The following is a 24,013-nucleotide window of genomic DNA, read 5'->3' on the forward strand; positions in this document are numbered from 1 at the left end:
GCTGAGATTCCCAGTGCTCTGTGGAAAGCCACCCTGGGCCTAGATCTCAGTTTCCAAGGGCAACTCTCATGCGTGGCCTCCTAAAATCCCAACACAATTCATGGCAATACTTCTCTGAGTTCAGTACCAGAACACAGTCTCTAAGGGGAATCACGCCAGAGTTCAAGCCCAGGTGGACAAAGTCATCCCTTCCAACCGCCACAGAAATGACCACAATTCCAACCAAAACACTGCCACATGGCCCTCATCTTCTTCCATATAGACACTCATCATAACCTCTGGCTGGAGGTTTCCATGAGGGGGCAGCCCAAGACAGTGTCTAGAATAAGCTCCCTTGCCCCTCATTTGCCTAATGTCAGGGTGGCCTGTGAACCAGGAGTGATCAAATGTGCCTGCCATTAATACTGCTCTGCTTCTCCAAATTGAGGACTACTGACTTTCAGGTATAGATTCTTTCTGTGAATTGGAGACATGAGAAAACCCAAGAACCTCTGGGATAGCCTCTGCAGGGCTTTGAAGAACTCATTTGACCCAAAGGATCCCTATTCTCACTTGATGGAGGTCAGGAACTTTCCAGAGGAAAGTGAGAGGCTTCATCCACAATGACTGCTCTTTTTGCCATTTTGGCTTTGGATGCACACATGGGATCTTTCTTTAATCCATCAGGTGCTGAGAATCTAAGCCACAGCCTCACACAGGGCCAAGAGGGTGATTCACACACATCCCTTTGCAAAGGAATTAAGCAAAAAGCCACAGGTGATGCCCCTTCATTTCCATTTGAAAACTGTTTACTTCAGGCTTCACAAAGGGGTAGCCTGAGGCAAAGACCTTCCTGACATTCAGGGCAACAGAACAATAGGTAAGCAAAAGGCCCAAAGCAGGGTTTCTCCACTGACACTTTACTGGTCACACTGATATCTGAGTTTTCTGAGATGCTTGCCATTCCCTTCAGTTATCCAGTACACGGCCATGTCACAGAGCTGGGAGGTGGTACATATCTTGGACACAAAACCATGAGCCAATTCTGGAGAGTGGAGAGAATTCAGGAATAAAACAGGAACTTAGCAAGATACTAGGTGTTGCCCATAGTTAAGGCAAGCCCCAGTCCATTCATAAATTGGAAAGGATGAATGCTGGAAAGTTTTCTACTAGACAGGACGCATCCATTGATTCATTCTCTTTTCCAATGTCTACAACCAGGGATACAGTGGGATACACAGACATAGAAACACTCGCCTTGTCAAATGACTTACTAGAAACAGTCCACTCCAAACCAAACAAACTGCCTTTCCTACCTATTCTCAGAACATGAGACAAAACCATAAACTCACACCCACACCCACTAAGGCACCTCCTTCCCCCAAGTAGGTCTGTGACTATCTGGAGTGTCTTCTGACTGGTGGGCCATACAATGTTCCCCCAAAATGGCCCGTCCTCTCTCAGATCTGGCCTCCTTGGCCTACTCAATGAACTTGTCAGGAGCCACCAGTGAGCCACTCACTACCTGCTTTCTCAGAAAAGTCCCCTCTTCAGAGCTTTCCTGGCATTTGGTCATCCTCACATCAGTAGGTACCAAGAAAGACTGACTCTCTCCATGGTTAATGCAAACAAGTCAGCCCACTGGGACTGGGACTGAAACTGGCTCTGGGTGCCTGGCTTCCTGGTTGCCAAGTTCAAAGAGTTCCATCACAAAAGAAGTGAGGTGAGGTCACTTCCTTCAGGAACTGAATGAGGTCACTGCCTTGGCAACCAAATTGTCCTAACAGTTGCTTCCAAGGGTCCTATGAGATGGAGGCTGCCCCTGCTTCCTGTGACACTTTCACAAGTTAGAATGGTATATCCTCCATAGGCACCCAGGAACAGCTTTCCACACAGGCCTGGTTTGGTCCATCTTGTCTACATTAAGAAGAGAGAGGCTCATACAGACACAACCCTTCATCCTGACCAGGTTGTTTGCCATGGAAGATGACTTTTGCTCTCTCATGTCCTTCAGAGCTGCCTACTTCTTCTCCAGGGATCATTTCTGCATGGACCTTTGAGTTCTCAGCAGGTGGAAGATCCCCTTCATTCCTCTATTGTAAGACCAACTCTGTCCCTGCTCTTCTGTAAAGTTGGATTGAGGGAACAGTGTATGGTTAGGGGTAAGAACATGTTTGATTTGCGTTAGGAATCATTCTACTGGATGAAGAATGGTATTGGGAACCTGCGATATATATAATAATGTATAGGTGAAGTATATGTATGACAACAGAAATCTAAGTAAGCTTTGAAGCCCAGAAGGGCATTGGGCCCTTGACTGGGATACTTAGCTTTGAATTACATTCTGCACAGATGTCTCAGATAAATTGATATACAATGGCATAAGACCTTGTACCTTGGATGATTGAATGTGGAAGAGAACATCCAGTCAAAAAGGGATAGTAGGTAGGATTAGGAAGATAGTCAGTAGGTTTAGGAAGAAGAGTGAGTATAACATTTGGACCAAAAGTTCTTTAGCAGTAGGGTGTCAGTTAGAGAGTAGATGTAAATGTCAGCACATGTGAAGAGTCAGTCACAATAATGAATATGGGAAATTAGGTAGGAGAGCAGATATCAATAGAGACATTGGGAAATCAGTCAAAGTATAAAGTGAGTGATAGGATTAGATATTTTCAACAGGGTTGAGGTTGAATATGTACTCTTAGGACGAAGCAACTGTGTAGTCACCAATAGGATTGACATTTGAGAGCATTAGGCCCCTGGACAAGGATGTGTTTAGTAATCCATGCTCACTTTCCATTTAGACTTTGGTACAATCATAAGTGTGAACTTTGCATTATGTGTCCAGAATATCACTGTGATCAAATGTATATGTAGATCAGGTGACATGAGTATTTCTTCCACCATTTCTGGGAGCAATATCTTGAAGACGTGTTGATTAGTATTTGGGGGCACCAATAGGTGTACCTTGTGTCTATGAATATAGAGATAATGCATGAATAGACCATACTGTGAATAAATAGTATAACTGGTTCCAATTTACATAATGGATTGAACTGATACCTGAAAATATATAGGAAATCTAATATTGATACAGAATCATTCATTCCAACCAGTTATATATCTAATGGTAATATTAGGGTTCTGGTTTACCATGAAGGCTGTGTGAGATTTGCTTGAAAAGTGATTATGGAAATCGAAAATAATGTGTTTGGAAAGAAGTCTCATGAAAAGGCCAGTCCAGAAATATACAGGAGTACATGTGTTCTGAAGCAGGAAGTGATTGAAAGTGAACCAAATGCCTGTAAATTTGTGAACTTGTGGATGAAATATATATCCTATGATGTGCATCAACTGAAGAAATAGTGATGTACCAGTGTCGAAAAAAAAGAAACGTCAAAATACACATCATGTATCATAGGAATCTACTTGCATTGATGCTAAACTCGGTCAGTTACTGTAGAAATATTAGGATTTCTAAGGACCATTCACTAGGAAACAAATGTGTATTTCAGGTGGATGAATATTTCTGAGAATAATCTTTGGAAAAGATGATTATAAATCCACATACATGAACATGAATGAATTTAGGGAGTGTATAATAAGACACATATACTTCATACTTTGAAAAATCTGGAGAGAGAGACTGTGTGTGTGTGTGTTTGTATATATATATATATATATATATATATATATATATACATATATATATATATATACATACATTCAAACAATACAAACACACAGAGACTTTAAAAAGTCGAAATATATATGCCAATCAAAATTCATCATGAAATATGTATCATCCACTGATCCAAAAATATTTAATTTACTGAACATGGATTTATGTATCATGTTGTTCAAGTAGAAAGCTCACCCATAGGTTGAATTTTCAGTTCCAACAGCATTTACGAGGAGGGATCTCTTCTCACAATTTGTATCTGCCATGTCAGCCTCCTCACAAGAATGTACGTGGGATACCAGGTAGGATTCTATATGTGCATGTAAAAATACATGTGCTGAATAGGCTACAGAGAAAGGGAGACAGGAATTCACATACTTGTTAACTTTACAAACACATGGAGAACTACTTCTCTTAAATTGGACTAGATTTATAACACCTAGCCTTTATAATGCCAAAGGAAACTCCAATTATACACCATGCCTCCTCTGAACTGCATGTATTGCTATTCTGTTTGTGTGATTTTCCTCCATCATATCAGGATTGGTAATCAGAGTCTAAGAGGGTATGGGTTAGTGTCAGGGATTCAGTATTTTGAATGGAAAATAGGAAAATGAATCCAATGTGTATGCAATTCTGTGCTACACAAAAATCTTCCCACTCTCATCAAGAACAATGCCTTGACATTACCTTTGCCCCAAGTAAGACACGATTCGAAGAGAAGAGTTAGAAAATCTGTGAATACATATATACAATGGAAAATGCTCAGGAGTTCACAACCTTGGAGGTGGTAGAGGAGTTTCCATAAGTAAGGGACAGGATAAACACTCCCCAAACATGGAGCTCTGCTGGCCTAAAGACTTCTTGGGAAACTGCCTCTGAGGTTGGACCCTTGAAATATATGTTGTCGTCAGGAGCTTTATCTTCCTTTGTAGTGAGACCATCAAAGCTTGGTCTGCATCTATGTGGCCTGGAGGACATGGTTTCTGATTTTCCAATGAACATGAGGCAGCAGTGCTGAATTCTCTCTTTGTCGGTCAACTGTGGCCACTGGGGTCTAAGTGTTTCCCCGTGTGGACTGTGAGGCCATTTGGTCATCCTCCACTTTTCCTGGTGTTTCTTGCTGCTTCACTGGGAGTTTCCTATTTGCTTCATGAAATACAAGGAGTTCAACTGGGACACAGTGCTGGAGGGAGTTCTGTCACGTGTGCTGACTCAGGGTCCTAGGAGAATGCACCAACCAGGCTTCTATCCCACAGAGCTTGCCCCCTTGACCATAGCAACCTGATTCTGAACATTGCCCGGAAACCTCTCCATAGAACAAGATGCCTTTACATATAAGGGTCTGCTGGCTGCACCGTGTCAGTCACAAGCCATGTGGAAGCCAATGGCAGATCCACATGGCCCCACCACAGATGTTTTATCACACACCTGCACACCACTGCTCTAGGCCCACTAATCAGCAGGCTCCAACTTACTGGCATCTCTGTTCTACACCATTTTCATGAAACCCAGTCAATCAAGGCACTGTCTGGTACACTCATGATCAGCAACAGGACATCCAAAGGTTCTCCAGTGCCACGTGGTCATGGGAATTTCAAAAATTTCATGGTATTTATCAAGCCATTTCTCAAGGATGAACTTGGAGGCACTGTGGGTTTCTATTCATTCAGGAACCACTAAATGGTGAGGAAGCTCATTTCAATGAAAGCTCTGGAGAAACACTCAGAGGCAAGGCTTCCCAAGAGTGGCCAAAAGGTCACATCAAGCCAGGCCCATTGAGGTCTACAATGTGAGGTCCCTGTGTGTTTTGACTCTCAATTATGGCTGCCAGGTCTTTAAGAATAAAATCATGTGATATCCTGGCTGAGATTCCCAGTGCTCTGTGGAAAGCCACCCTGGGCCTAGATCTCAGTTTCCAAGGGCAACTCTCATGCGTGGCCTCCTAAAATCCCAACACAATTCATGGCAATACTTCTCTGAGTTCAGTACCAGAACACAGTCTCTAAGGGGAATCACGCCAGAGTTCAAGCCCAGGTGGACAAAGTCATCCCTTCCAACCGCCACAGAAATGACCACAATTCCAACCAAAACACTGCCACATGGCCCTCATCTTCTTCCATATAGACACTCATCATAACCTCTGGCTGGAGGTTTCCATGAGGGGGCAGCCCAAGACAGTGTCTAGAATAAGCTCCCTTGCCCCTCATTTGCCTAATGTCAGGGTGGCCTGTGAACCAGGAGTGATCAAATGTGCCTGCCATTAATACTGCTCTGCTTCTCCAAATTGAGGACTACTGACTTTCAGGTATAGATTCTTTCTGTGAATTGGAGACATGAGAAAACCCAAGAACCTCTGGGATAGCCTCTGCAGGGCTTTGAAGAACTCATTTGACCCAAAGGATCCCTATTCTCACTTGATGGAGGTCAGGAACTTTCCAGAGGAAAGTGAGAGGCTTCATCCACAATGACTGCTCTTTTTGCCATTTTGGCTTTGGATGCACACATGGGATCTTTCTTTAATCCATCAGGTGCTGAGAATCTAAGCCACAGCCTCACACAGGGCCAAGAGGGTGATTCACACACATCCCTTTGCAAAGGAATTAAGCAAAAAGCCACAGGTGATGCCCCTTCATTTCCATTTGAAAACTGTTTACTTCAGGCTTCACAAAGGGGTAGCCTGAGGCAAAGACCTTCCTGACATTCAGGGCAACAGAACAATAGGTAAGCAAAAGGCCCAAAGCAGGGTTTCTCCACTGACACTTTACTGGTCACACTGATATCTGAGTTTTCTGAGATGCTTGCCATTCCCTTCAGTTATCCAGTACACGGCCATGTCACAGAGCTGGGAGGTGGTACATATCTTGGACACAAAACCATGAGCCAATTCTGGAGAGTGGAGAGAATTCAGGAATAAAACAGGAACTTAGCAAGATACTAGGTGTTGCCCATAGTTAAGGCAAGCCCCAGTCCATTCATAAATTGGAAAGGATGAATGCTGGAAAGTTTTCTACTAGACAGGACGCATCCATTGATTCATTCTCTTTTCCAATGTCTACAACCAGGGATACAGTGGGATACACAGACATAGAAACACTCGCCTTGTCAAATGACTTACTAGAAACAGTCCACTCCAAACCAAACAAACTGCCTTTCCTACCTATTCTCAGAACATGAGACAAAACCATAAACTCACACCCACACCCACTAAGGCACCTCCTTCCCCCAAGTAGGTCTGTGACTATCTGGAGTGTCTTCTGACTGGTGGGCCATACAATGTTCCCCCAAAATGGCCCGTCCTCTCTCAGATCTGGCCTCCTTGGCCTACTCAATGAACTTGTCAGGAGCCACCAGTGAGCCACTCACTACCTGCTTTCTCAGAAAAGTCCCCTCTTCAGAGCTTTCCTGGCATTTGGTCATCCTCACATCAGTAGGTACCAAGAAAGACTGACTCTCTCCTTGGTAAATGCAAACAAGTCAGCCCACTGGGACTGGGACTGAAACTGGCTCTGGGTGCCTGGCTTCCTGGTTGCCAAGTTCAAAGAGTTCCATCACAAAAGAAGTGAGGTGAGGTCACTTCCTTCAGGAACTGAATGAGGTCACTGCCTTGGCAACCAAATTGTCCTAACAGTTGCTTCCAAGGGTCCTATGAGATGGAGGCTGCCCCTGCTTCCTGTGACACTTTCACAAGTTAGAATGGTATATCCTCCATAGGCACCCAGGAACAGCTTTCCACACAGGCCTGGTTTGGTCCATCTTGTCTACATTAAGAAGAGAGAGGCTCATACAGACACAACCCTTCATCCTGACCAGGTTGTTTGCCATGGAAGATGACTTTTGCTCTCTCATGTCCTTCAGAGCTGCCTACTTCTTCTCCAGGGATCATTTCTGCATGGACCTTTGAGTTCTCAGCAGGTGGAAGATCCCCTTCATTCCTCTATTGTAAGACCAACTCTGTCCCTGCTCTTCTGTAAAGTTGGATTGAGGGAACAGTGTATGGTTAGGGGTAAGAACATGTTTGATTTGGGTTAGGAATCATTCTACTGGATGAAGAATGGTATTGGGAACCTGCGATATATATAATAATGTATAGGTGAAGTATATGTATGACAACAGAAATCTAAGTAAGCTTTGAAGCCCAGAAGGGCATTGGGCCCTTGACTGGGATACTTAGCTTTGAATTACATTCTGCACAGATGTCTCAGATAAATTGATATACAATGGCATAAGACCTTGTACCTTGGATGATTGAATGTGGAAGAGAACATCCAGTCAAAAAGGGATAGTAGGTAGGATTAGGAAGATAGTCAGTAGGTTTAGGAAGAAGAGTGAGTATAACATTTGGACCAAAAGTTCTTTAGCAGTAGGGTGTCAGTTAGAGAGTAGATGTAAATGTCAGCACATGTGAAGAGTCAGTCACAATAATGAATATGGGAAATTAGGTAGGAGAGCAGATATCAATAGAGACATTGGGAAATCAGTCAAAGTATAAAGTGAGTGATAGGATTAGATATTTTCAACAGGGTTGAGGTTGAATATGTACTCTTAGGACGAAGCAACTGTGTAGTCACCAATAGGATTGACATTTGAGAGCATTAGGCCCCTGGACAAGGATGTGTTTAGTAATCCATGCTCACTTTCCATTTAGACTTTGGTACAATCATAAGTGTGAACTTTGCATTATGTGTCCAGAATATCACTGTGATCAAATGTATATGTAGATCAGGTGACATGAGTATTTCTTCCACCATTTCTGGGAGCAATATCTTGAAGACGTGTTGATTAGTATTTGGGGGCACCAATAGGTGTACCTTGTGTCTATGAATATAGAGATAATGCATGAATAGACCATACTGTGAATAAATAGTATAACTGGTTCCAATTTACATAATGGATAGAACTGATACCTGAAAATATATAGGAAATCTAATATTGATACACAATCATTCATTCCAACCAGTTATATATCTAATGGTAATATTAGGGTTCTGGTTTACCATGAAGGCTGTGTGAGATTTGCTTGAAAAGTGATTATGGAAATCGAAAATAATGTGTTTGGAAAGAAGTCTCATGAAAAGGCCAGTCCAGAAATATACAGGAGTACATGTGTTCTGAAGCAGGAAGTGATTGAAAGTGAACCAAATGCCTGTAAATTTGTGAACTTGTGGATGAAATATATATCCTATGATGTGCATCAACTGAAGAAATAGTGATGTACCAGTGTCGAAAAAAAAGAAACGTCAAAATACACATCATGTATCATAGGAATCTACTTGCATTGATGCTAAACTCGGTCAGTTACTGTAGAAATATTAGGATTTCTAAGGACCATTCACTAGGAAACAAATGTGTATTTCAGGTGGATGAATATTTCTGAGAATAATCTTTGGAAAAGATGATTATAAATCCACATACATGAACATGAATGAATTTAGGGAGTGTATAATAAGACACATATATTTCATACTTTGAAAAATCTGGAGAGAGAGACTGTGTGTGTGTGTGTGTGTGTGTGTGTGTTTGTGTATATATATATATATATATATATATATATATATATATATATATATACATTCAAACAATACAAACACACAGAGACTTTAAAAAGTCGAAATATATATGCCAATCAAAATTCATCATGAAATATGTATCATCCACAGATTCAAAAATATTTAATTTACTGAACATGGATTTATGTATCATGTTGTTCAAGTAGAAAGCTCACCCATAGGTTGAATTTTCAGTTCCAACAGCATTTACGAGGAGTGATCTCTTCTCACAATTTGTATCTGCCATGTCAGCCTCCTCACAAGAATGTACGTGGGATACCAGGTAGGATTCTATATGTGCATGTAAAAATACATGTGCTGAATAGGCTACAGAGAAAGGGAGACAGGAATTCACATACTTGTTAACTTTACAAACACATGGAGAACTACTTCTCTTAAATTGGACTAGATTTATAACACCTAGCCTTTATAATGCCAAAGGAAACTCCAATTATACACCATGCCTCCTCTGAACTGCATGTATTGCTATTCTGTTTGTGTGATTTTCCTCCATCATATCAGGATTGGTAATCAGAGTCTAGGAGGGTATGGGTTAGTGTCAGGGATTCAGTATTTTGAATGGAAAATAGGAAAATGAATCCAATGTGTATGCAATTCTGTGCTACACAAAAATCTTCCCACTCTCATCAAGAACAATGCCTTGACATTACCTTTGCCCCAAGTAAGACACGATTCGAAGAGAAGAGTTAGAAAATCTGTGAATACATATATACAATGGAAAATGCTCAGGAGTTCACAACCTTGGAGGTGGTAGAGGAGTTTCCATAAGTAAGGGACAGGATAAACACTCCCCAAACATGGAGCTCTGCTGGCCTAAAGACTTCTTGGGAAACTGCCTCTGAGGTTGGACCCTTGAAATATATGTTGTCGTCAGGAGCTTTATCTTCCTTTGTAGTGAGACCATCAAAGCTTGGTCTGCATCTATGTGGCCTGGAGGACATGGTTTCTGATTTTCCAATGAACATGAGGCAGCAGTGCTGAATTCTCTCTTTGTAGGTGAACTGTGGCCACTGGGGTCTAAGTGTTTCCCCGTGTGGACTGTGAGGCCATTTGGTCATCCTCCACTTTTCCTGGTGTTTCTTGCTGCTTCACTGGGAGTTTCCTATTTGCTTCATGAAATACAAGGAGTTCAACTGGGACACAGTGCTGGAGGGAGTTCTGTCACGTGTGCTGACTCAGGGTCCTAGGAGAATGCACCAACCAGGCTTCTATCCCACAGAGCTTGCCCCCTTGACCATAGCAACCTGATTCTGAACATTGCCCGGAAACCTCTCCATAGAACAAGATGCCTTTACATATATGGGTCTGCTGGCTGCACCGTGTCAGTCACAAGCCATGTGGAAGCCAATGGCAGATCCACATGGCCCCACCACAGATGTTTTATCACACACCTGCACACCACTGCTCTAGGCCCACTAATCAGCAGGCTCCAACTTACTGGCATCTCTGTTCTACACCATTTTCATGAAACCCAGTCAATCAAGGCACTGTCTGGTACACTCATGATCAGCAACAGGACACCCAAAGGTTCTCCAGTGCCACGTGGTCATGGGAATTTCAAAAATTTCATGGTATTTATCAAGCCATTTCTCAAGGATGAACTTGGAGGCACTGTGGGTTTCTATTCATTCAGGAACCACTAAATGGTGAGGAAGCTCATTTCAATGAAAGCTCTGGAGAAACACTCAGAGGCAAGGCTTCCCAAGAGTGGCCAAAAGGTCACATCAAGCCAGGCCCATTGAGGTCTACAATGTGAGGTCCCTGTGTGTTTTGACTCTCAATTATGGCTGCCAGGTCTTTAAGAATAAAATCATGTGATATCCTGGCTGAGATTCCCAGTGCTCTGTGGAAAGCCACCCTGGGCCTAGATCTCAGTTTCCAAGGGCAACTCTCATGCGTGGCCTCCTAAAATCCCAACACAATTCATGGCAATACTTCTCTGAGTTCAGTACCAGAACTCAGTCTCTAAGGGGAATCACGCCAGAGTTCAAGCCCAGGTGGACAAAGTCATCCCTTCCAACCGCCACAGAAATGACCACAATTCCAACCAAAACACTGCCACATGGCCCTCATCTTCTTCCATATAGACACTCATCATAACCTCTGGCTGGAGGTTTCCATGAGGGGGCAGCCCAAGACAGTGTCTAGAGTAAGCTCCCTTGCCCCTCATTTACCTAATGTCAGGGTGGCTTGTGAACCAGGAGTGATCAAATACGCCTGCCATTAATACTGCTCTGCTTCTCCAAATTGAGGACTACTGACTTTCGGGTATAGATTCTTTCTGTGAATTGGAGACATGAGAAAACCCAAGAACCTATGGGATAGCCTCTGCAGGGCTTTGAAGAACTCATTTGACCCAAAGGATCCCTATTCTCACTTGATGGAGGTCAGGAACTTTCCAGAGGAAAGTGAGAGGCTTCATCCACAATGACTGCTCTTTTTGCCATTTTGGCTTTGGATGCACACATGGGATCTTTCTTTAATCCATCAGGTGCTGAGAATCTAAGCCACAGCCTCACACAGGGCCAAGAGGCTGATTCACACACATCCCTTTACAAAGGAATTAAGCAAAAAGCCACAGGTGATGCCCCTTCATTTCCATTTGAAAACTGTTGACTTCAGGCTTCACAAAGGGGTAGCCTGAGGCAAAGACCTTCCTGAGAGTCAGGGCAACAGAACAATAGGTAAGCAAAAGGCCCAAAGCAGGGTTTCTCCACTGACACTTTACTGGTCACACTGATATCTGAGTTTTCTGAGATGCTTGCCATTCCCTTCAGTTATCCAGTACATGGCCATGTCACAGAGCTGGGAGGTGGTACATATCTTGGACACAAAACCATGAGCCAATTCTGGAGAGTGGCCAGAATTCAGGAAGAAAACAGGAACTTAGCAAGATAGTAGGTGTTGCCCATAGATAAGGCAAGCCCCAGTCCATTCATAAATTGGAAAGGATGAATGCTGGAAAGTTTTCTACTAGACAGGACGCATCCATTGATTCATTCTCTTTTCCAATGTCTACAACCAGGGATACAGTGGGATACACAGACATAGAAACACTCGCCTTGTCAAATGACTTACTAGAAACAGTCCACTCCAAACCAAACAAACTGCCTTTCCTACCTATTCTCAGAACATGAGACAAAACCATAAACTCACACCCACACCCACTAAGGCACCTCCTTCCCCCAAGTAGGTCTGTGACTATCTGGAGTGTCTTCTGACTGGTGGGCCATACAATGTTCCCCCAAAATGGCCCGTCCTCTCTCAGATCTGGCCTCCTTGGCCTACTCAATGAACTTGTCAGGAGCCACCAGTGAGCCACTCACTACCTGCTTTCTCAGAAAAGTCCCCTCTTCAGAGCTTTCCCGGCATTTGGTCATCCTCACATCAGTAGGTACCAAGAAAGACTGACTCTCTCCTTGGTAAATGCAAACAAGTCAGCCCACTGGGACTGGGACTGAAACTGGCTCTGGGTGCCTGGCTTCCTGGTTGCCAAGTTCAAAGAGTTCCATCACAAAAGAAGTGAGGTGAGGTCACTTCCTTCAGGAACTGAATGAGGTCACTGCCTTGGCAACCAAATTGTCCTAACAGTTGCTTCCAAGGGTCCTATGAGATGGAGGCTGCCCCTTCTTCCTGTGACACTTTCACAAGTTAGAATGGTATATCCTCCATAGGCACCCAGGAACAGCTTTCCACACAGGCCTGGTTTGGTCCATCATGTCTACATTAAGAAGAGAGAGGCTCATACAGACACAACCCTTCATCCTGACCAGGTTGTTTGCCATGGAAGATGACTTTTGCTCTCTCATGTCCTTCAGAGCTGCCTACTTCTTCTCCAGGGATCATTTCTGCATGGACCTTTGAGTTCTCAGCAGGTGGAAGATCCCCTACATTCCTCTATTGTAAGACCAACTCTGTCCCTGCTCTTCTGTAAAGTTGGATTGAGGGAACAGTGTATGGTTAGGGGTAAGAACATGTTTGATTTGGGTTAGGAATCATTCTACTGGATGAAGAATGGTATTGGGAACCTGCGATATATATAATAATGTATAGGTGAAGTATATGTATGACAACAGAAATCTAAGTAAGCTTTGAAGCCCAGAAGGGCATTGGGCCCTTGACTGGGATACTTAGCTTTGAATTACATTCTGCACAGATGTCTCAGATAAATTGATATACAATGGCATAAGACCTTGTACCTTGGATGATTGAATGTGGAAGAGAACATCCAGTCAAAAAGGGATAGTAGGTAGGATTAGGAAGATAGTCAGTAGGTTTAGGAAGAAGAGTGAGTATACCATTTGGACCAAAAGTTCTTTAGCAGTAGGGTGTCAGTTAGAGAGTAGATGTAAATGTCAGCACATGTGAAGAGTCAGTCACAATAATGAATATGGGAAATTAGGTAGGAGAGCAGATATCAATAGATACATTGGGAAATCAGTCAAAGTATAAAGTGAGTGATAGGATTAGATATTTTCAACAGGGTTGAGGTTGAATATGTACTCTTAGGACGAAGCAACTGTGTAGTCACCAATAAGATTGACATTTGAGAGCATTAGGCCCCTGGACAAGGATGTGTTTAGTAATCCATGCTCACTTTCCATTTAGAGTTTGGTACAATCATAAGTGTGAACTTTGCATTATGTGTCCAGAATATCACTGTGATCAAATGTATATGTAGATCAGGTGACATGAGTATTTCTTCCACCATTTCTGGGAGCAATATCTTGAAGACGTGTTGATTAGTATTTGGGGGCACCAATAGGTGTACCTTGTGTCTATGAATATAGAGATAATGCATGAATAGACCATACTGTGAATAAATAGTATAACTGGTTCCAATTTACATAATGGATTGAACTGATACCTGAAAATATATAGGAAATCTAATATTGATACACAATCATTCATTCCAACCAGTTATATATCTAATGGTAATATTAGGGTTCTGGTTTACCATGAAGGCTGTGTGAGATTTGCTTGAAAAGTGATTATGGAAATCGAAAATAATGTGTTTGGAAAGAAGTCTCATGAAAAGGCCAGTCCAGAAATATACAGGAGTACATGTGTTCTGAAGCAGGAAGTGATTGAAAGTGAACCAAATGCCTGTAAATTTGTGAACTTGTGGATGAAATATATATCCTATGATGTGCATCAACTGAAGAAATAGTGATGTACCAGTGTCGAAAAAAAAGAAACGTCAAAATACACATCATGTATCATAGGAATCTACTTGCATTGATGCTAAACTCGGTCAGTTACTGTAGAAATATTAGGATTTCTAAGGACCATTCACTAGGAAACAAATGTGTATTTCAGGTGGATGAATATTTCTGAGAATAATCTTTGGAAAAGATGATTATAAATCCACATACATGAACATGAATGAATTTAGGGAGTGTATAATAAGACACATATATTTCATACTTTGAAAAATCTGGAGAGAGAGACTGTGTGTGTGTGTGTGTGTGTGTGTGTGTGTGTTTGTGTATATATATATATATATATATATATATATATATATATATACATACATTCAAACAATACAAACACACAGAGACTTTAAAAAGTCGAAATATATATGCCAATCAAAATTCATCATGAAATATGTATCATCCACAGATCCAAAAATATTTAATTTACTGAACATGGATTTATGTATCATGTTGTTCAAGTAGAAAGCTCACCCATAGGTTGAATTTTCAGTTCCAACAGCATTTACGAGGAGTGATCTATTGTCACAATTTGTATCTGCCATGTCAGCCTCCTCACAAGAATGTACGTGGGATACCAGGTAGGATTCTATATGTGCATGTAAAAATACATGTGCTGAATAGGCTACAGAGAAAGGGAGACAGGAATTCACATACTTGTTAACTTTACAAACACATGGAGAACTACTTCTCTTAAATTGGACTAGATTTATAACACCTAGCCTTTATAATGCCAAAGGAAAGTCCAATTATACACCATGCCTCCTCTGAACTGCATGTATTGCTATTCTGTTTGTGTTATTTTCCTCCATCATATCAGGATTGGTAATCAGAGTCTAGGAGGGTATGGGTTAGTGTCAGGGATTCAGTATTTTGAATGGAAAATAGGAAAATGAATCCAATGTGTATGCAATTCTGTGCTACACAAAAATCTTCCCACTCTCATCAAGAACAATGCCTTGACATTACCTTTGCCCCAAGTAAGACAGGATTTGAAGCGAAGAGTTAGAAAATCTGTGAATACATATATACAATGGAAAATGCTCAGGAGTTCACAACCTTGGAGGTGGTAGAGGAGTTTCCATAAGTAAGGGACAGGATAAACACTCCCCAAACATGGAGCTCTGCTGGCCTAAAGACTTCTTGGGAAACTGCCTCTGAGGTTGGACCCTTGAAATATATGTTGTTGTCAGGAGCTTTATCTTCCTTTGTAGTGAGACCATCAAAGCTTGGTCTGCATCTATGTGGCCTGGAGGACATGGTTTCTGATTTTCCAATGAACATGAGGCAGCAGTGCTGAATTCTCTCTTTGTAGGTCAACTGTGGCCACTGGGGTCTAAGTGTTTCCCCGTGTGGACTGTGAGGCCATTTGGTCATCCTCCACTTTTCCTGGTGTTTCTTGCTGCTTCACTGGGAGTTTCCTATTTGCTTCATGAAATACAAGGAGTTCAACTGGGACACAGTGCTGGAGGGAGTTCTGTCACGTGTGCTGACTCAGGGTCCTAGGAGAATGCACCAACCAGGCTTCTATCCCACAGAGCTTGCCCCCTTGACCAGAGCAACCTGATTCTGAACATTGCCCGGAAACCTCTCCATAGAACAAGATGCCTTTACATATAAGGGTCTGCTGGCTGCACCGTGTCAGTCACAAGCCATGTGGAAGCCAATGGCAGATCCACATGGCCCCACCACAGATGTTTTATCACACACCTGCACACCACTGCTCTAGGCCCACTAATCAGCAGGCTCCAACTTACTGGCATCTCTGTTCTACACCATTTTCATGAAACCCAGTCAATCAAGGCACTGTCTGGTACACTCATGATCAGCAACAGGACATCCAAAGGTTCTCCAGTGCCACGTTGTCATGGGAATTTCAAAAATTTCATGGTATTTATCAAGCCATTTCTCAAGGATGAACTTGGAGGCACTGTGGGTTTCTATTCATTCAGGAACCGCTAAATGGTGAGGAAGCTCATTTCAATGAAAGCTCTGGAGAAACACTCAGAGGCAAGGCTTCCCAAGAGTGGCCAAAAGGTCACATCAAGCCAGGCCCATTGAGGTCTACAATGTGAGGTCCCTGTGTGTTTTGACTCTCAATTATGGCTGCCAGGTCTTTAAGAATAAAATCATGTGATATCCTGGCTGAGATTCCCAGTGCTCTGTGGAAAGCCACCCTGGGCCTAGATCTCAGTTTCCAAGGGCAACTCTCATGCGTGGCCTCCTAAAATCCCAACACAATTCATGGCAATACTTCTCTGAGTTCAGTACCAGAACTCAGTCTCTAAGGGGAATCACGCCAGAGTTCAAGCCCAGGTGGACAAAGTCATCCCTTCCAACCGCCACAGAAATGACCACAATTCCAAACAAAACACTGCCACATGGCCCTCATCTTCTTCCATATAGACACTCATCATAACCTCTGGCTGGAGGTTTCCATGAGGGGGCAGCCCAAGACAGTGTCTAGAATAAGCTCCCTTGCCCCTCATTTGCCTAATGTCAGGGTGGCCTGTGAACCAGGAGTGATCAAATACGCCTGCCATTAATACTGCTCTGCTTCTCCAATTTGAGGACTACTGACATTCGGGTATAGATTCTTTCTGTGAATTGGAGACATGAGAAAACCCAAGAACCTATGGGATAGCCTCTGCAGGGCTTTGAAGAACTCATTTGACCCAAAGGATCCCTATTCTCACTTGATGGAGGTCAGGAACTTTCCAGAGGAAAGTGAGAGGCTTCATCCACAATGACTGCTCTTTTTGCCATTTTGGCTTTGGATGCACACATGGGATCTTTCTTTCATCCATCTGGTGCTGAGAATCTAAGCCACAGCCTCACACAGGGCCAAGAGGCTGATTCACACACATCCCTTTGCAAAGGAATTAAGCAAAAAGCCACAGGTGATGCCCCTTCATTTCCATTTGAAAACTGTTGACTTCAGGCTTCACAAAGGGGTAGCCTGACGCAAAGACCTTCCTGAGAGTCAGGGCAACAGAACAATAGGTAAGCAAAAGGCCCAAAGCAGGGTTTCTCCACTGACACTTTACTGGTCACACTGATATCTGAGTTTTCTGAGATGCTTGCCATTCCCTTCAGTTATCCAGTACACGGCCATGTCACAGAGCTGGGAGGTGGTACATATCTTGGACACAAAACCATGAGCCAATTCTGGAGAGTGGCCAGAATTCAGGAAGAAAACAGGAACTTAGCAAGATAGTAGGTGTTGCCCATAGATAAGGCAAGCCCCAGTCCATTCATAAATTGGAAAGGATGAATGCTGGAAAGTTTTCTACTAGACAGGACGCATCCATTGATTCATTCTCTTTTCCAATGTCTACAACCAGGGATACAGTGGGATACACAGACATAGAAACACTCGCCTTGTCAAATGACTTACTAGAAACAGTCCACTCCAAACCAAACAAACTGCCTTTCCTACCTATTCTCAGAACATGAGACAAAACCATAAACTCACACCCACACCCACTAAGGCACCTCCTTCCCCCAAGTAGGTCTGTGACTATCTGGAGTGTCTTCTGACTGGTGGGCCATACAATGTTCCCCCAAAATGGCCCGTCCTCTCTCAGATCTGGCCTCCTTGGCCTACTCAATGAACTTGTCAGGAGCCACCAGTGAGCCACTCACTACCTGCTTTCTCAGAAAAGTCCCCTCTTCAGAGCTTTCCTGGCATTTGGTCATCCTCACATCAGTAGGTACCAAGAAAGACTGACTCTCTCCTTGGTAAATGCAAACAAGTCAGCCCACTGGGACTGGGACTGAAACTGGCTCTGGGTGCCTGGCTTCCTGGTTGCCAAGTTCAAAGAGTTCCATCACAAAAGAAGTGAGGTGAGGTCACTTCCTTCAGGAACTGAATGAGGTCACTGCCTTGGCAACCAAATTGTCCTAACAGTTGCTTCCAAGGGTCCTATGAGATGGAGGCTGCCCCTTCTTCCTGTGACACTTTCACAAGTTAGAATGGTATATCCTCCATAGGCACCCAGGAACAGCTTTCCACACAGGCCTGGTTTGGTCCATCTTGTCTACATTAAGAAGAGAGAGGCTCATACAGACACAACCCTTCATCCTGACCAGGTATTTTGCCATGGAAGATGACTTTTGCTCTCTCATGTCCTTCAGAGCTGCCTACTTCTTCTCCAGGGATCATTTCTGCATGGACCTTTGAGTTCTCAGCAGGTGGAAGATCCCCTACATTCCTCTATTGTAAGACCAACTCTGTCCCTGCTCTTCTGTAAAGTTGGATTGAGGGAACAGTGTATGGTTAGGGGTAAGAACATGTTTGATTTGGGTTAGGAATCATTCTACTGGATGAAGAATGGTATTGGGAACCTGCGATATATATAATAATGTATAGGTGAAGTATATGTATGACAACAGAAATCTAAGTAAGCTTTGAAGCCCAGAAGGGCATTGGGCCCTTGACTGGGATACTTAGCTTTGAATTACATTCTGCACAGATGTCTCAGATAAATTGATATACAATGGCATAAGACCTTGTACCTTGGATGATTGAATGTGGAAGAGAACATCCAGTCAAAAAGGGATAGTAGGTAGGAGTAGGAAGATAGTCAGTAGGTTTAGGAAGAAGAGTGAGTATAACATTTGGACCAAAAGTTCTTTAGCAGTAGGGTGTCAGTTAGAGAGTAGATGTAAATGTCAGCACATGTGAAGAGTCAGTCACAATAATGAATATGGGAAATTAATTAGGAGAGCAGATATCAATAGAGACATTGGGAAATCAGTCAAAGTATAAAGTGAGTGATAGGATTAGATATTTTCAACAGGGTTGAGGTTGAATATGTACTCTTAGGACGAAGCAACTGTGTAGTCACCAATAGGATTGACATTTGAGAGCATTAGGCCCCTGGACAAGGATGTGTTTAGTAATCCATGCTCACTTTCCATTTAGACTTTGGTACAATCATAAGTGTGAACTTTGCATTATGTGTCCAGAATATCACTGTGATCAAATGTATATGTAGATCAGGTGACATGAGTATTTCTTCCACCATTTCTGGGAGCAATATCTTGAAGACGTGTTGATTAGTATTTGGGGGCACCAAAAGGTGTACCTTGTGTCTATGAATATAGAGATAATGCATGAATAGACCATACTGTGAATAAATAGTATAACTGGTTCCAATTTACATAATGGATTGAACTGATACCTGAAAATATATAGGAAATCTAATATTGATACACAATCATTCATTTCAACCAGTTATATATCTAATGGTAATATTAGGGTTCTGGTTTACCATGAAGGCTGTGTGAGATTTGCTTGAAAAGTGATTATGGAAATCGAAAATAATGTGTTTGGAAAGAAGTCTCATGAAAAGGCCAGTCCAGAAATATACAGGAGTACATGTGTTCTGAAGCAGGAAGTGATTGAAAGTGAACCAAATGCCTGTAAATTTGTGAACTTGTGGATGAAATATATATCCTATGATGTGCATCAACTGAAGAAATAGTGATGTACCAGTGTCGAAAAAAAAGAAACGTCAAAATACACATCATGTATCATAGGAATCTACTTGCATTGATGCTAAACTCGGTCAGTTACTGTAGAAATATTAGGATTTCTAAGGACCATTCACTAGGAAACAAATGTGTATTTCAGGTGGATGAATATTTCTGAGAATAATCTTTGGAAAAGATGATTATAAATCCACATACATGAACATGAATGAATTTAGGGAGTGTATAATAAGACACATATATTTCATACTTTGAAAAATCTGGAGAGAGAGACTGTGTGTGTGTGTGTGTGTGTGTGTGTGTGTGTGTGTGTTTGTGTATATATATATATATATATATATATATATATATACATACATTCAAACAATACAAACACACAGAGACTTTAAAAAGTCGAAATATATATGCCAATCAAAATTCATCATGAAATATGTATCATCCACAGATCCAAAAATATTTAATTTACTGAACATGGATTTATGTATCATGTTGTTCAAGTAGAAAGCTCACCCATAGGTTGAATTTTCAGTTCCAACAGCATTTACGAGGAGTGATCTCTTGTCACAATTTGTATCTGCCATGTCAGCCTCCTCACAAGAATGTACGTGGGATACCAGGTAGGATTCTATATGTGCATGTAAAAATACATGTGCTGAATAGGCTACAGAGAAAGGGAGACAGGAATTCACATACTTGTTAACTTTACAAACACATGGAGAAGTACTTCTCTTAAATTGGACTAGATTTATAACACCTAGCCTTTATAATGCCAAAGGAAAGTCCAATTATACACCATGCCTCCTCTGAACTGCATGTATTGCTATTCTGTTTGTGTTATTTTCCTCCATCATATCAGGATTGGTAATCAGAGTCTAGGAGGGTATGGGTTAGTGTCAGGGATTCAGTATTTTGAATGGAAAATAGGAAAATGAATCCAATGTGTATGCAATTCTGTGCTACACAAAAATCTTCCCACTCTCATCAAGAACAATGCCTTGACATTACCTTTGCCCCAAGTAAGACAGGATTCGAAGCGAAGAGTTAGAAAATCTGTGAATACATATATACAATGGAAAATGCTCAGGAGTTCACAACCTTGGAGGTGGTAGAGGAGTTTCCATAAGTAAGGGACAGGATAAACACTCCCCAAACATGGAGCTCTGCTGGCCTAAAGACTTCTTGGGAAACTGCCTCTGAGGTTGGACCCTTGAAATATATGTTGTTGTCAGGAGCTTTATCTTCCTTTGTAGTGAGACCATCAAAGCTTGGTCTGCATCTATGTGGCCTGGAGGACATGGTTTCTGATTTTCCAATGAACATGAGGCAGCAGTGCTGAATTCTCTCTTTGTCGGTCAACTGTGGCCACTGGGGTCTAAGTGTTTCCCCGTGTGGACTGTGAGGCCATTTGGTCATCCTCCACTTTTCCTGGTGTTTCTTGCTGCTTCACTGGGAGTTTCCTATTTGCTTCATGAAATACAAGGAGTTCAACTGGGACACAGTGCTGGAGGGAGTTCTGTCACGTGTGCTGACTCAGGGTCCTAGGAGAATGCACCAACCAGGCTTCTATCCCACAGAGCTTGCCCCCTTGACCATAGCAACCTGATTCTGAACATTGCCCGGAAACCTCTCCATAGAACAAGATGCCTTTACATATAAGGGTCTGCTGGCTGCACCGTGTCAGTCACAAGCCATGTGGAAGCCAATGGCAGATCCACATGGCCCCACCACAGATGTTTTATCACACACCTGCACACCACTGCTCTAGGCCCACTAATCAGCAGGCTCCAACTTACTGGCATCTCTGTTCTACACCATTTTCATGAAACCCAGTCAATCAAGGCACTGTCTGGTACACTCATGATCAGCAACAGGACATCCAAAGGTTCTCCAGTGCCACGTTGTCATGGGAATTTCAAAAATTTCATGGTATTTATCAAGCCATTTCTCAAGGATGAACTTGGAGGCACTGTGGGTTTCTATTCATTCAGGAACCGCTAAATGGTGAGGAAGCTCATTTCAATGAAAGCTCTGGAGAAACACTCAGAGGAAAGGCTTCCCAAGAGTGGCCAAAAGGTCACATCAAGCCAGGCCCATTGAGGTCTACAATGTGAGGTCCCTGTGTGTTTTGACTCTCAATTATGGCTGCCAGGTCTTTAAGAATAAAATCATGTGATATCCTGGCTGAGATTCCCAGTGCTCTGTGGAAAGCCACCCTGGGCCTAGATCTCAGTTTCCAAGGGCAACTCTCATGCGTGGCCTCCTAAAATCCCAACACAATTCATGGCAATACTTCTCTGAGTTCAGTACCAGAACTCAGTCTCTAAGGGGAATCACGCCAGAGTTCAAGCCCAGGTGGACAAAGTCATCCCTTCCAACCGCCACAGAAATGACCACAATTCCAAACAAAACACTGCCACATGGCCCTCATCTTCTTCCATATAGACACTCATCATAACCTCTGGCTGGAGGTTTCCATGAGGGGGCAGCCCAAGACAGTGTCTAGAATAAGCTCCCTTGCCCCTCATTTGCCTAATGTCAGGGTGGCCTGTGAACCAGGAGTGATCAAATACGCCTGCCATTAATACTGCTCTGCTTCTCCAATTTGAGGACTACTGACATTCGGGTATAGATTCTTTCTGTGAATTGGAGACATGAGAAAACCCAAGAACCTATGGGATAGCCTCTGCAGGGCTTTGAAGAACTCATTTGACCCAAAGGATCCCTATTCTCACTTGATGGAGGTCAGGAACTTTCCAGAGGAAAGTGAGAGGCTTCATCCACAATGACTGCTCTTTTTGCCATTTTGGCTTTGGATGCACACATGGGATCTTTCTTTAATCCATCAGGTGCTGAGAATCTAAGCCACAGCCTCACACAGGGCCAAGAGGCTGATTCACACACATCCCTTTGCAAAGGAATTAAGCAAAAAGCCACAGGTGATGCCCCTTCATTTCCATTTGAAAACTGTTGACTTCAGGCTTCACAAAGGGGTAGCCTGACGCAAAGACCTTCCTGAGAGTCAGGGCAACAGAACAATAGGTAAGCAAAAGGCCCAAAGCAGGGTTTCCCCACTGACACTTTACTGGTCACACTGATATCTGAGTTTTCTGAGATGCTTGCCATTCCCTTCAGTTATCCAGTACACGGCCATGTCACAGAGCTGGGAGGTGGTACATATCTTGGACACACAACCATGAGCCAATTCTGGAGAGTGGCCAGAATTCAGGAAGAAAACAGGAACTTAGCAAGATAGTAGGTGTTGCCCATAGATAAGGCAAGCCCCAGTCCATTCATAAATTGGAAAGGATGAATGCTGGAAAGTTTTCTACTAGACAGGACGCATCCATTGATTCATTCTCTTTTCCAATGTCTACAACCAGGGATACAGTGGGATACACAGACATAGAAACACTCGCCTTGTCAAATGACTTACTAGAAACAGTCCACTCCAAACCAAACAAACTGCCTTTCCTACCTATTCTCAGAACATGAGACAAAACCACAAACTCACACCCACACCCACTAAGGCACCTCCTTCCCCCAAGTAGGTCTGTGACTATCTGGAGTGTCTTCTGACTGGTGGGCCATACAATGTTCCCCCAAAATGGCCCGTCCTCTCTCAGATCTGGCCTCCTTGGCCTACTCAATGAAGTTGTCAGGAGCCACCAGTGAGCCACTCACTACCTGCTTTCTCAGAAAAGTCCCCTCTTCAGAGCTTTCCTGGCATTTGGTCATCCTCACATCAGTAGGTACCAAGAAAGACTGACTCTCTCCTTGGTAAATGCAAACAAGTCAGCCCACTGGGACTGGGACTGAAACTGGCTCTGGGTGCCTGGCTTCCTGGTTGCCAAGTTCAAAGAGTTCCATCACAAAAGAAGTGAGGTGAGGTCACTTCCTTCAGGAACTGAATGAGGTCACTGCCTTGGCAACCAAATTGTCCTAACAGTTGCTTCCAAGGGTCCTATGAGATGGAGGCTGCCCCTTCTTCCTGTGACACTTTCACAAGTTAGAATGGTATATCCTCCATAGGCACCCAGGAACAGCTTTCCACACAGGCCTGGTTTGGTCCATCT

The sequence above is a fragment of the Urocitellus parryii genome, chromosome 5 (genome assembly GCF_045843805.1).
Source record: "Urocitellus parryii isolate mUroPar1 chromosome 5, mUroPar1.hap1, whole genome shotgun sequence".
Lineage (NCBI taxonomy): Eukaryota > Metazoa > Chordata > Mammalia > Rodentia > Sciuridae > Urocitellus > Urocitellus parryii.